Here is an 11,744-nt window from a genome sequence, read left to right as displayed (position 1 = left end):
CAACGCCGTGTTAGTTCGGGAAGAAGACCGTGCTCAAAAATTGGTGTACTATATAAGCAAAAGAATTTTTGGGGCTGAATCATGGTATCCGCTGATAGAAAAGATAGCATTCTGCTTGATATTAACTTGCAGGAAGCTACTTCTAGTCCCATTCAATCCACGTCATGACCGACCAACCTCTAAGGCGGGTTTTGCAAAACTTGAAGCGTCGGGATGTCTTTTAAAATGGGCAGTAGAACTTAGCCAGTTCGAGATACGGTACACACCACGGACCTCGATCAAAAGCCAAGCCCTTGCTAATTTTGTGGCTGAATGCAATAGATTTCAAGAGGATCTTTTGAAGGAGTCGGAGTTGGGATCATATTGATCTCTCCAGAGGGGCATCGATTCCATACAGCGCTGAGATTCAGATTTGAAGCATCAATCAACGAAGCCGAGTATGAGGCTTTGTTAGCCGGGCTCAGAGTGGCAAGAGACTTGAAAGCCAGGGTTGTCTAGTGTTATAGTGATTCCCAGGTTGTGGTTAATCAGGTGTTGGGGGAATATCAAGCGCGTGGTACCAAGATGGCAGCTTACCTAGCTAAGGTGAAGAAAGACCTGTCAGAATTTGAATATGGTATTGTTGAAAAGATCCCTCACGAGTAGAACATTAATGCTGATGCTTTGGCAAGGCTTGCCACCACCAAGGAAGCTGAGACTTTGAACATAGTACCAGTGGAATTCTTGGAAAGTCCAAGTGTGGTGGAAAAAGTGAAAGAGATCGAGATGATTGACACAAGGCCGACCTAGATGACCCCCATAGTTGAATATCTTACAATAGGAAGGCTACCTGAGGAAAGAAAGGATGAGATAAAGATACTCTATCAAGCTCCGAGATATGTGATAGTAGATGGAACGTTATATCGACGTGGTCATTCACTACCGCTTCTACGATGTGTTCTGCCTGAGGAGGCTAAAACCATTCTGCAAGAGGTGCATGAAGGCTTTTGTGGAGATCATGCTAGGGGGCAAAACCTAGCCTTGAAAATATTAAGGCAGGGTTATTTTTGGCCCACTTTAACAAAAGATTCAATCTCCCATGTTTGGAAATGCGACAAATGCCAGCGTTTCACCACAGTCGCACGAACTGCTCAAGTCGAGCTGACGATGATCTCATCCCCATGGCCATTTGCAGTATGGGGCATTGACTTAATAAGATCCTTGCCTATAGGAAAGGGAGGAGTTCGTTATGCGGTGGTGGCCATTTATTATTTCACGAAGTGGGTAGAGGTCGAGCCTTTAGCAACCATCACTTCAAAGAGAGTCCTCGACTTCGTGGTTAAAAACATTGCATGCCGGTTTGGGCTTCCTAAAAAGATCGTGTCAGATATTGGAACCCAGCTTGACAGTGATCTCTTTACTGATTTCTGTGAAAGGCACGGCATGATTAAAAGTTTTTCTTTGGTTGCATATCCATAGGCCAATGGACAGGTCGAAGCTGTGAATAAGACCCTAAAGGCGAGCCTCAAGAAAAGGTTAGATGAGGCCAAAGGAGTCTGGCCCGACCAACTCCCATAGGTACTCTGGGCATACCGAACTTCCCATAGGACCTCCACAATGCACACACCTCTCTCCCTGACATTCGAAAGTGAGGCCATCCTACCTGTTGAAGCGAAGGTAGCCATGCACAGGTTAAGGACATTCAGCCATGAGCGGAATGATGAGTTGCTTAACGCATCTCTCGACCTGATTGATGAAAAACGAGAGGATTAACAACTGCAGATTGCACATTACCAACAGAAAATCACTCGTTATTTTAATTCCAAGGTCAAAAGATGTAGTTTCGGTTTGGGTGATCTAGTTCTCCGAAGGGTCTTTTTGGCAAACAAGGATCCAAAAGATGGCGCTTTAGGTCCGAACTGGGAAGGCCCCTATCAGATTGTGGAAATTTTGCGTGAGGGAACTTCAAGTTAGCTCGACTTAGTGGAGAAGCAGTCCCACGGACCTGGATCGCGATGCACTTAAAGAAATATTATCAATAGTAATATTGACTATCTATGTAAGGCTTAGTTATAAAAGCCATTTAGTTAAATAATGGGGATTGTTATATAGTTTTTCCTGTTTGTATGGTTTTAAATATGTTTCCTTTATAAGGTTATTTATAAATTAGTTCGTGTATTAATATTTGTAAAAACAACCAAGAAAGTCTTCACATTCTGGTTACTTGGGGGGCATATAACTCGAGGTGAATTAGAACATGGTTGTAAATTACTTAAAATCCTAGATACAACCAGGTAAAAAAATATCCTGGATATAACCAGGTCAGAAACTTAGAAGCTTGGAAAATTGATTATTCGACGGCTCTTTAAGAGCACAAGGTGTCAATAAACCTAGCGCGAACTAAGTTCAAGTTATTTAAAACCCTGGTTACAACTAGGCCTAAAACTTAGAAGTTAACAAAATTGAATATTCAATGACTTTCCTAAAAGCTCGAGATGTCAATAAACCTAACGCGAACTAAGTTTGAAATATTTAAAACCCTAGGTATAACCAGGTCTAAAACTTAGAAGTTAGCAAAATTGAATATTTGATGACTTTCCTAAAATCTCGAGATGTCAATAAACGTAATGTGAACTAAGTTTGAAATATTTGAAACCCCGGATATAACCGGGTCCAAGGCCTGACACATAACAGGTATAATATAAATCAACACATTAAATTTGGAAATAACCAAACTCAAAATATCTATCCCGTTCTAATGATCGATTCGTAAAATCCCGAATGTGCAAGTATAAGAAAGCATAAACATGAGGGATAATCAAGGAAAAGAAAAATAGATTAAAAGTTAGATATATTAATTAAAATTCAAGTTGTCCCGAGGAGAAAAACCTCGAACTAAGCCCTAGGGAAAATTGTTTACAAACACATACAAAAAAAAAAAGTAAAGAAGGCTTCATCAAGCCCTCCAGGGCATCCTGAGGACGTGACCTCCTCAATCTCCTACTCGCCCGCAGTGGAAGCATCCCCTGTCTCTGACTGCTCTTGCAGGAACCGGGCTTTTAATTTCTTGAGGTATGTATCCCACAGTTCGGGAGCCATGAAAGAGAAATTACCGTCCTGGTTAAATGCCTAGCAATGGTACAACATGCCTTCCATGGAGGACAGTGAGGCTGCTTTCTCCTCCTTAATAGTGACCTCGGCCTCTACCTGCTTGACTTTGGCCTCAACAACCTTAATCTGAAGAGCAGCCATGTAACGACCAAAAATTACTAATAAGGCTTAAGGACCTTGATTAGTGTGCCGGGAGGGCATAATTGGAGGTTATGTGAATCAATAGTGTGAGAATGCATGTTTATGAGTATTGGGTGAGCATGCGGGCCCTGTTCGACTGGTAAGGGCTTAATCATAATTTTGGCCCGTTAGGGCATAAACGTAATTGTGTGTGATAAATTGTTGAGACCACATTATTATGTGGATAGGTAGATATATATATGTGAAATATATGAGAACCACATTATCATGTGGATAAATATGCAACCGATGACTTGGGCGATCCTAGGGAGCTAGATAGCAGGAAAGTCACAACGGGGCTTAATGCTTGACTTTGGGCAAGTCAGGGGTAATTTAGGTATCGTGTAGTGATTTGGAATATCGGGTGATGAAAATAAATATATGGAGATATATTTGAGGTTAGAATGTTTAGGCGGGAGTACTGGGGAATTTTACTATTTTTCCCTCGGGGACGTTTCCGGTACCCCAAGCTTTGGGATTAGTCTAACAACCTAAGGATATACTTGGAAAGACTTAGAAAATACTAGATAGAAAATGTAAACAGACCTTTCAGCCTTCTCTCCCTTCTCTCTCTTTCCTCTCCCTCTTAAGGAAGAAAAGCTCTGATTTTGTAAAGGGAAACCAGCTAATTTCTAGGAATTGAAAGGGATAAGCTAGAGGATTAGCTCAAGAACTAATCAAGGATTGAATTAGAGCCAAGGTAAGCATTGATTTTTGCTCTGTGGTTAGGAACTTTAAGAAAAATGGCTGGGTTTTGAATATTTGTGGTTTTGGCATTTAGGGTGGAATTTGAGGCTGGAACTTTGAAGCTAGGTCAGGGAAACTTATGGAGAGGTGATACTGCAGCTAAGGTAAGTTTCAATTTAAAGTTTAATGGTCAAATTCTAGAAATACCATGGCTGGTTTTGAGTTTGTGGGTTTGAAATCTCAGAAATTGGAATTGGGATTTTGGTGAGTGTTAGGCTGGATTTCTGGTTGGATTGCGTTGTTTAAATTATTCTAATGATGTTGTTATTAATTGGTTTTGAGTTGGGGGCTTTGGGATGGCTTAAGATGAGGTTTAGAGATTGAAAATGGTGGATTTTTCTGGGTTCGAAGGGTCGAACCGCGACATGGTTCTTGGTGAGCTGCGACCCTTCGAGGTTGTTGCACGCTGAGGAAGGAGGGCGGGCCGCGGCATGGTCCAAGCAATGCCGCGGCCCTTACCTGTTTTTGTGCCCATGGAGGGTTCTGTCAGGGGCCATGCCGTGACGCTTAAGGGATTTTGGGATTTTGAGATTTTAGGCTTGGGAATTTAACCTAGGGTGCTCGGGGTTGAGTCTTTTACCATATTTGGTGAAGTTCAATGTTCCGAGGACTAGAACTTGGTTTAGAAGCTCATTTAAGATTGTTAATGGTATCCTTTATCTTGGTTATGACTAGGTGCTAAGCTAAGAATCGGGGATCGGATCGCGCTCAAGGAGCATCGCTTATAACTAGCTCGTTTGAAAGCCAAATGTAAGAAAGCTGCACCTGATTATGTGGCTAGGTTGGGACTAAGTGTTCCCAATGTTTATATGCATTGTTATGTGAATGTGATTAACCATGTGGACACGATGGGACTAAGAGCTCCCTACACTTGTATATCATGTCATGAGATGGTATTATTATGCCATGGGACATGCGATAACCGACCTAAGAGTGTCGGAATCAATATTTGCGCACAGGGTGCGGCTCTGCCACTGGTAGCTGAGGCAGCTTATCTATCACTGAGCTCGGTTAAGCTGGCCGGAGTCAGTGAGTATTACACTGGGGGCGGCCCAAGAGAGCCGAAGACAGTGTATTAAATAGAGGGTGCGACTAAGGGCGCTGACCCTGAATATCATTTGATTATGATCGTGAGTATTGTGTTATGAACGTGATTTGTTGGCTGTTTGGATGACAAACTCTTAATCTGTTGTGTGATATCACTGATTGGATAAATGTTATGAAATGCTGAATTCCTGGTTGTGCATTGTGAAATATTTGATAAATGATGTTGTTCTTGCTATGTTATCATGCTTTCTTGCTGGGCCTCGGCTCACGGGTGCTACGTGGTGCAAGTAAAGGCAAGGGTAGGCTGAATCAACCATGAGTTGGAGAGCTCTGGGGGCGAGGTGTACATTGTCAGCTGCTCGGCCGCCACGGTCGAGGAATTGTACAGGAACGGAAACCTAAAATGTATATTTTGCCATTAGAGTGGCTTGAATTATTTCTAACTCTTGGAACTTGTTGTAACTAGGATGTCTAAATCCTGTTTTGAGTTTCCATGTATTAAACTGTCATTTTTAATGAAAATAGCCTGTTTGTGACCAAAATATTTTATTCCTAATCTGTTGATGACATTGAATTCACACTTTGTTTAAATGACTTGATTAGCAAGTCTTGCACTATTTTAAACACACAGTGTAACGGTCTTGTTTATCCAGGGCGTTACAAGCCAAGGCAACCTTTGAGGTCTGCTCATTTTCTTGAGATGATGCAAGGGAAGCCTTGGCATCATGCTGGCCTTTTTGATCAGCTGCAAGGGCAGCTTTGGCAGTTCGCTCGCCTTCTTGAGCAACGGCCAGGGTGGTCTTGGCAGCGTGGAGCTCATCATTCCTAGCCCTAACTTGGGCTATACTGCAATGCTGAGCCAGGACCGACTGCAAAAATAAAGAGACAAGTAAGACACATACTGGGGCAAAATGAAAAGAAGAAATTCACTAAGGAACAATATCTTACTATTAGGGTCATTCCCAAGGCGGACTCCAAGACGTTCTCTGGGCTCTTCTCTTCTATCGTCCTTAGATCCCTCGGGTTGGCTTTATATATGTGCTCCACCTCATGGTTCGCCGTCTCATAGAGGGTCCCCTGAAAAGTATCGAGGATCTTCTCTAGATCCTGAGGATTGACTGGGATGAGCACAGTAGCGGTGGGGACAATCGGAGCTGGGGGATTAGCCTGTATAACTTGATCCCGAGCAAGAGCAGGTGGAAATCAAGGAGGAGGCAAAGGAGGAACCCTTTTCTTCGTCACGATGGAAGTCGGAGCTGCTGAGCTCGTACCTTTCCCCTTAGCAGGAGATTTGGAGGTATTTCCTACTGCAGGAGGCATTTTCTTTGTGTACTGGGGCTTCTTTATGATAGGACTCGAGCTGGTTTTTCCCTCCTAGAAAGTTGTGCGGAGGTCGGGAGCTCCTGGTCGTTCCATCTCTTCGCCTGAAAAGAATAAGAAAGGAGTTAATACACAAGTAAAGTCATAAATTTACATAAAAGAAATAAATGAAAGTCCTACCCTCCGGGCTAGGGGAGGAGTCTATTATCACGACCTCCGGCCTTGGGACTACTGGAGGAAATGGGCAGTCTAGGTCTACAATTTCTTGGATTATAGGAGGTTCAGACTCAAGTTCTACCTCGGGACTAGACTCGTCTACATAATACCTAAATCCAAGGGCAAAGGCGCCCTAGGGCAAAGAAGACCACAGCCTAAGATTGGTCCAATATTCCTCAAAAATGGCTGACCTAAAAGTTGAGGTGTTGTCTACAACAAAAGTACCCTTAGGATAACCCATATCATGGCGTAACACTAGATGGTCCACACACTGGACCAAGGTTATGTTACGGTCTGGATTGCTAGGGTGGCAGTGGACGAGCTGGTTTGGGTTAAATCTAACTAGCCTAAAATTGGCAACAACCCTATTTAATTCCCTATAAGGGTATGGGTTACCTTGGCTAGAGGGGCCGACTGCTGCCCTCGATGCAGCTCGTTCTAGGTCAGGACCCCGAGCAGCCTCGGGAGCCTGCCTCTTTCGCACAAGAGGGACCTCCTCTTCTTCTTGTACCTCCCCTTCAGCGGCCTCAGGGTTTCCTTCTTGGGGAGGCGGGAGTTCATGGACTACCAGAAGGGTAGCCCATGTCCTTAAGGCCAAAGTTTGGCCTTCACCGATCAATTGGAATGCCAGCATCGTGATGTCAGTCACGAGCTGGCAGTAATCCTTCTCGTAGGCCGGAAGCCCGGATAATGTGTCACATTGAGCCCCGAGGATCGCAGACTTCTCCGTCCTTGCGAATATGGCTACACAAAAAATGCTAAACTCAATTAGCATAAATACAAAAGGTATGTCTATTAAAAAAGAGAGAATGGTTTCGCGAGCTGAGAAAAGGAAGAAGACTTACGGGGACGGTTGAAGTATCGACACTCGCAGTTGCAGAACCCATTCGACATAAAGAATTGATCCTTGTAGTCATTGGGGTGGCTGGGGAGCTCAATAACCGAGGCTAAGTTCGGGAATCTAGTGAGGTAGTAGAACCCGTTGTTAGAGAATATATTTAATACTCAATGGAAATATGGAAAAACCAAATACAACTCTATGCAAAAATACAATGGACAAGATAATATTGATTAAATAAACATTACAACTCAATTGCTCAAAATACAAGTAAATAGAAATAAGATGTAGAGGAAGAAGATTACAAACTCAATATTACAATAATACAAGAAGAACAACTGAATGAAAAGATCAATGAAAAACACAAACAAACTCTCACACAACCAAAGTGTAGAGTAGTGGGGATCACCAACTTGAACAAGGTTCAAGACCTTTGTCCAAAAGCTTATTTCCCCCTATTCTCTAAGCACTAAGGGATCTCTCTAGGAAATAGCTCTCTGGAATTATCAAGCCTTTTGGTGTATATTCCAGCCAAGTGCTTTGTGGATGGAAAATGGTGTGTCATACAAGTGAGCATTAGGCTCCTATTTATAGAGTTTGAGATACCCTTTGGATTTCAAATTCCACCAACCCTCATGGCTGTTACCAATGTTTAATTGGATGTTTATGGAATTAAAATGGAGATTTGGGAGTTATTTGGGATGTTAGAATCGTTCAATTTGGAAAAAACTGAAAATTCACATAGGCTGTCAGCCTCACTGGCCGCGGCCACAGGCTATTTTCAGCACAAAAAAGTCATTTTTCCAAAACGTTCCAAAACGTCCCAAATCCTTTCCCACATGATTTTGTAACCTCCAAACACCTATTGGGAGTTAAAAACATGTCTCCAACAGTCATATATCATCATGACTTTATGAAATCCAATCTCAAATGTGTAACATATTGTTGACCCTCGTTTTAGCCAACTGACACGGAGTCAAAATATGAATGATATAGGCGAATATGTATAGATAATAACGTAATGACAAAAGTAAAGAAAACACAGTAATTTATAGTGGTTCGGCCCCAGAATCTGGTAATGACCTACATCCACTTAGAATGATATTGATATGGGAACAAAAGTGTGATCAGAGAGCTTGGGCTCAATGAGTTTCAACACTCCTCATAAACAATACTAGTTTTCACAGATAATTTCTATATTTCTCTGGTTTTTTAGCTGCCAAAAGGTCCCTTCCCATGAGCCATCTCTTGCTTTTTATAGGCCCATGGAGGGTTGCCCAATATTGTTACAGATATTATCCCCTGAATCATGGGATATTCAGAAGATTGCATGAAATAAATTCGGGATACATAAGATCTTTCCATAAATGTTGCTTTGCCAGCGGAACCACCGACCAGTCTGGTCGTGGTAAAAACAGGTCTGTCCTGCTTCTGGTGTGTCCCTTGGTCGATACTCTAGCAGACGCTCCAGGTGTCAGGCACGTGTCAAGAGATTATTCGCCACGTCACAAATGCTAATTTATTGGATAACACATATAATATACACATTATTGGGTAATATTTGGGAGTTACAAATTTGTAACTGATTTTGTAACTCCAAAATATGTCACATTTGGGCACACACATTAGTCCAATTTTGTGACTCTCAATAATATGTTACAAGGTGTGACAAATCACATTTGTGTGAAAAATCACATTTTGTCACATTATTTAATCTAATATTATATTATATGAAATAATATAACACCCGTCACCTCACCCTCTTTGCTCCAGGTTGACCTTAAGACAGAAGAAGTAGAGGATATCCGCCGGAGTGGGGACCTCCCGCTGATGTTTTAAAAAGAGGTATTTCAGCCCTGCCATAAGTCGGTTTGAGTATGGGGATGCTGAAACGGTGCCAACTTCACGTAGTTGTGGAAGTCAGCAAAATATTGGTCAAGGGGAAGGAAGACCCCCACCTTTAAGTGCTCGTCACTCCAGGTCGCGAAGTCGTCCTGGAGGGGTGCGCAGCTCCGTTCCCCTTCGAACGGAGGTAGGGTAGTGAGGGCGCCGGACCCAACCTCTATATTATGGCTCAACATTATTTTATTGGCCCTTCCTTGGGTCGTGATCTTGGAGACGATTGTCTTTGCCTCAAAGAACGCGTTAGGGTTAATCGCGATCTCCTTCTCCACCATAGGGCCGAAATGAGGAACAGGAGATTCTGAGGCGATCTTTTTTCCCTTGTTGGTTTGTTGAGACGACGAGCCAGGTGCATTTTTCTTGGGTACATTCTTCTGGGGTACGCTCTTCTTGGTTGCCATTAGACCGCCTAACGAACAAGAATGACGAGTCACTTAGTAGGCAACCTAAGATTTTATAAATTTTATGACATGGATGTACGGGGGAGAATGATATCTATGATATACGAGCTGAGTTAATCTTAGCCCGTTGCATGATCCCACACGTTACCCTACGCTACGCGCCTTGGTTCCCAACAGATCCCTGACATTTAGGGATCCGTGTATTAGAAAATCCGACCACTACTGTCCTTGGGGGCGGTTTAGAAAAAAAAACCACCAAAGAAACGTGTTCCCTAAGCAATCTGATTTTTGAACCCTAACCTTTCATCTTCTATAACCCGAATGGGTATTTCCTAAAATTTGCCATAAATTACCCAAATCTACCTAGAAAATACCCAGTTTCGTGAATGTCATAGTTTTAAAAGATATCCTAAAACTTATCAGTAAACCTAAAGTTGAAACCTATGTGCCAAAAACATTGAGAAAACACCATAATATCCACTAGGACAAAGTATGGATGAACATGGTAAATAAAAGGCAGAAATCAGTAAAGAGAGATTTTATTTGAAACGACAATACTTGCAGTGTGTTCGTCGGTTGAAGAAGTATGTTTCGCAAAGCCTGGGAGACACACTCCTGAGGAATCGGACAACTGGGTTTCAAAGGACAAAAGGTGGAAAAAAGTTGACAAGACAATTATTGTAGTCCTTGAAACCCGAATAGACGCCAATTGTAGTGTTCCACGTGTCCGGTACTCAAGTAGTGGGCAGACATGGTTTATTGCTATAGAAGTCTAAAAGTCCTTATTGTATAGGTCAAAAGATGACGTCATAAACTACAAGCAGGGACATGGGGGGCAAATGTGTATCCTAATTTCAGCACGGGTCTTTCCCTCAGGTCATATGCAGCTGGGAAATAAAGGCATGGAAGAAATAGCCAAGGAGTCCATGTACGTTCCACATAGACAACACGATTTTCATGATGGTGGTACGAGCTAGGGATGCATAAATTGATAAGCGTGAGCTTATAGTATTTATAAGGCATGGCCTCCATGATATGAGCTCGACGATGTATTCAGCTCGTGGTAAATTGAAGATATGGCATGTCCGCGGATCCCCGAAGACCCAGATACTTTATACGATCGTTTATGGCCAGCCTGTGATAGTTAATGCCCTAGATATTAGGAGTCTATTTATTTCATGATCAGATCATATCCTAATATAAATGGGAATATTCCATTATAAATATAATCAATACGCAAATCCGTGATTGACTCACGGGGTTACCCAAACCTATCCAAGGAATTTATCTATAAATACTGAAAATATTGGACAGGAAAGGAGACGATTATTCTGTAATACCGAAACTCTGTCAAAATAGAGAGAGAAAAGAAGTAGTAATATAGACTTGTGGACAAGGTGAATTTTGACCACTGAACCACATAAAAAGACCAGTGTTCTTGAGAGTTATTTTCTTACTTCGGTTTACCATCAAGCACTAATTCAACCTTGTTATTTTCTTAATTCACTGTTGGTGAAAAACCGCGTCAAAACATACATATAATATCTCAAAATTAATTGTACTAATAATAAATATTGTATGAATTAAAACATAAATAAACATACAAAATTAGTACAATCCACTACATTTATATGTATGATAAAAATAAATACAACGTTTCCATAAATAATTAAATGGCATAATTAATTTAAATATTAATGCTTAATGAGGCAATAAATCAATTACTCAATATTTGGTAAATTAATAAATCATTGTACTAAAACTTAATTGTAAAACATTAAATGTGATTACATACTCAAATTAGTACAATTATCATTATTGCATGCTCAATAAATAAAAATAAATCATGCAATAAATATATCAAATAAAAAATTTGCACATTTTTATTAATTTAAAAAACTAAATTTGTTGTCTAAATTAATGTAGAAATCAAGAAAAATATTAATTCCAAAAATATTTTAAAAACTTTAGGGTTTGATTTGTTCACGATTAAAAAACTATAT

Source organism: Humulus lupulus, chromosome X (assembly GCF_963169125.1).
Source record: "Humulus lupulus chromosome X, drHumLupu1.1, whole genome shotgun sequence".
In the NCBI taxonomy this organism is placed as follows: domain Eukaryota; kingdom Viridiplantae; phylum Streptophyta; class Magnoliopsida; order Rosales; family Cannabaceae; genus Humulus; species Humulus lupulus.
Note: the sequence above shows the minus strand (reverse complement) of the source record.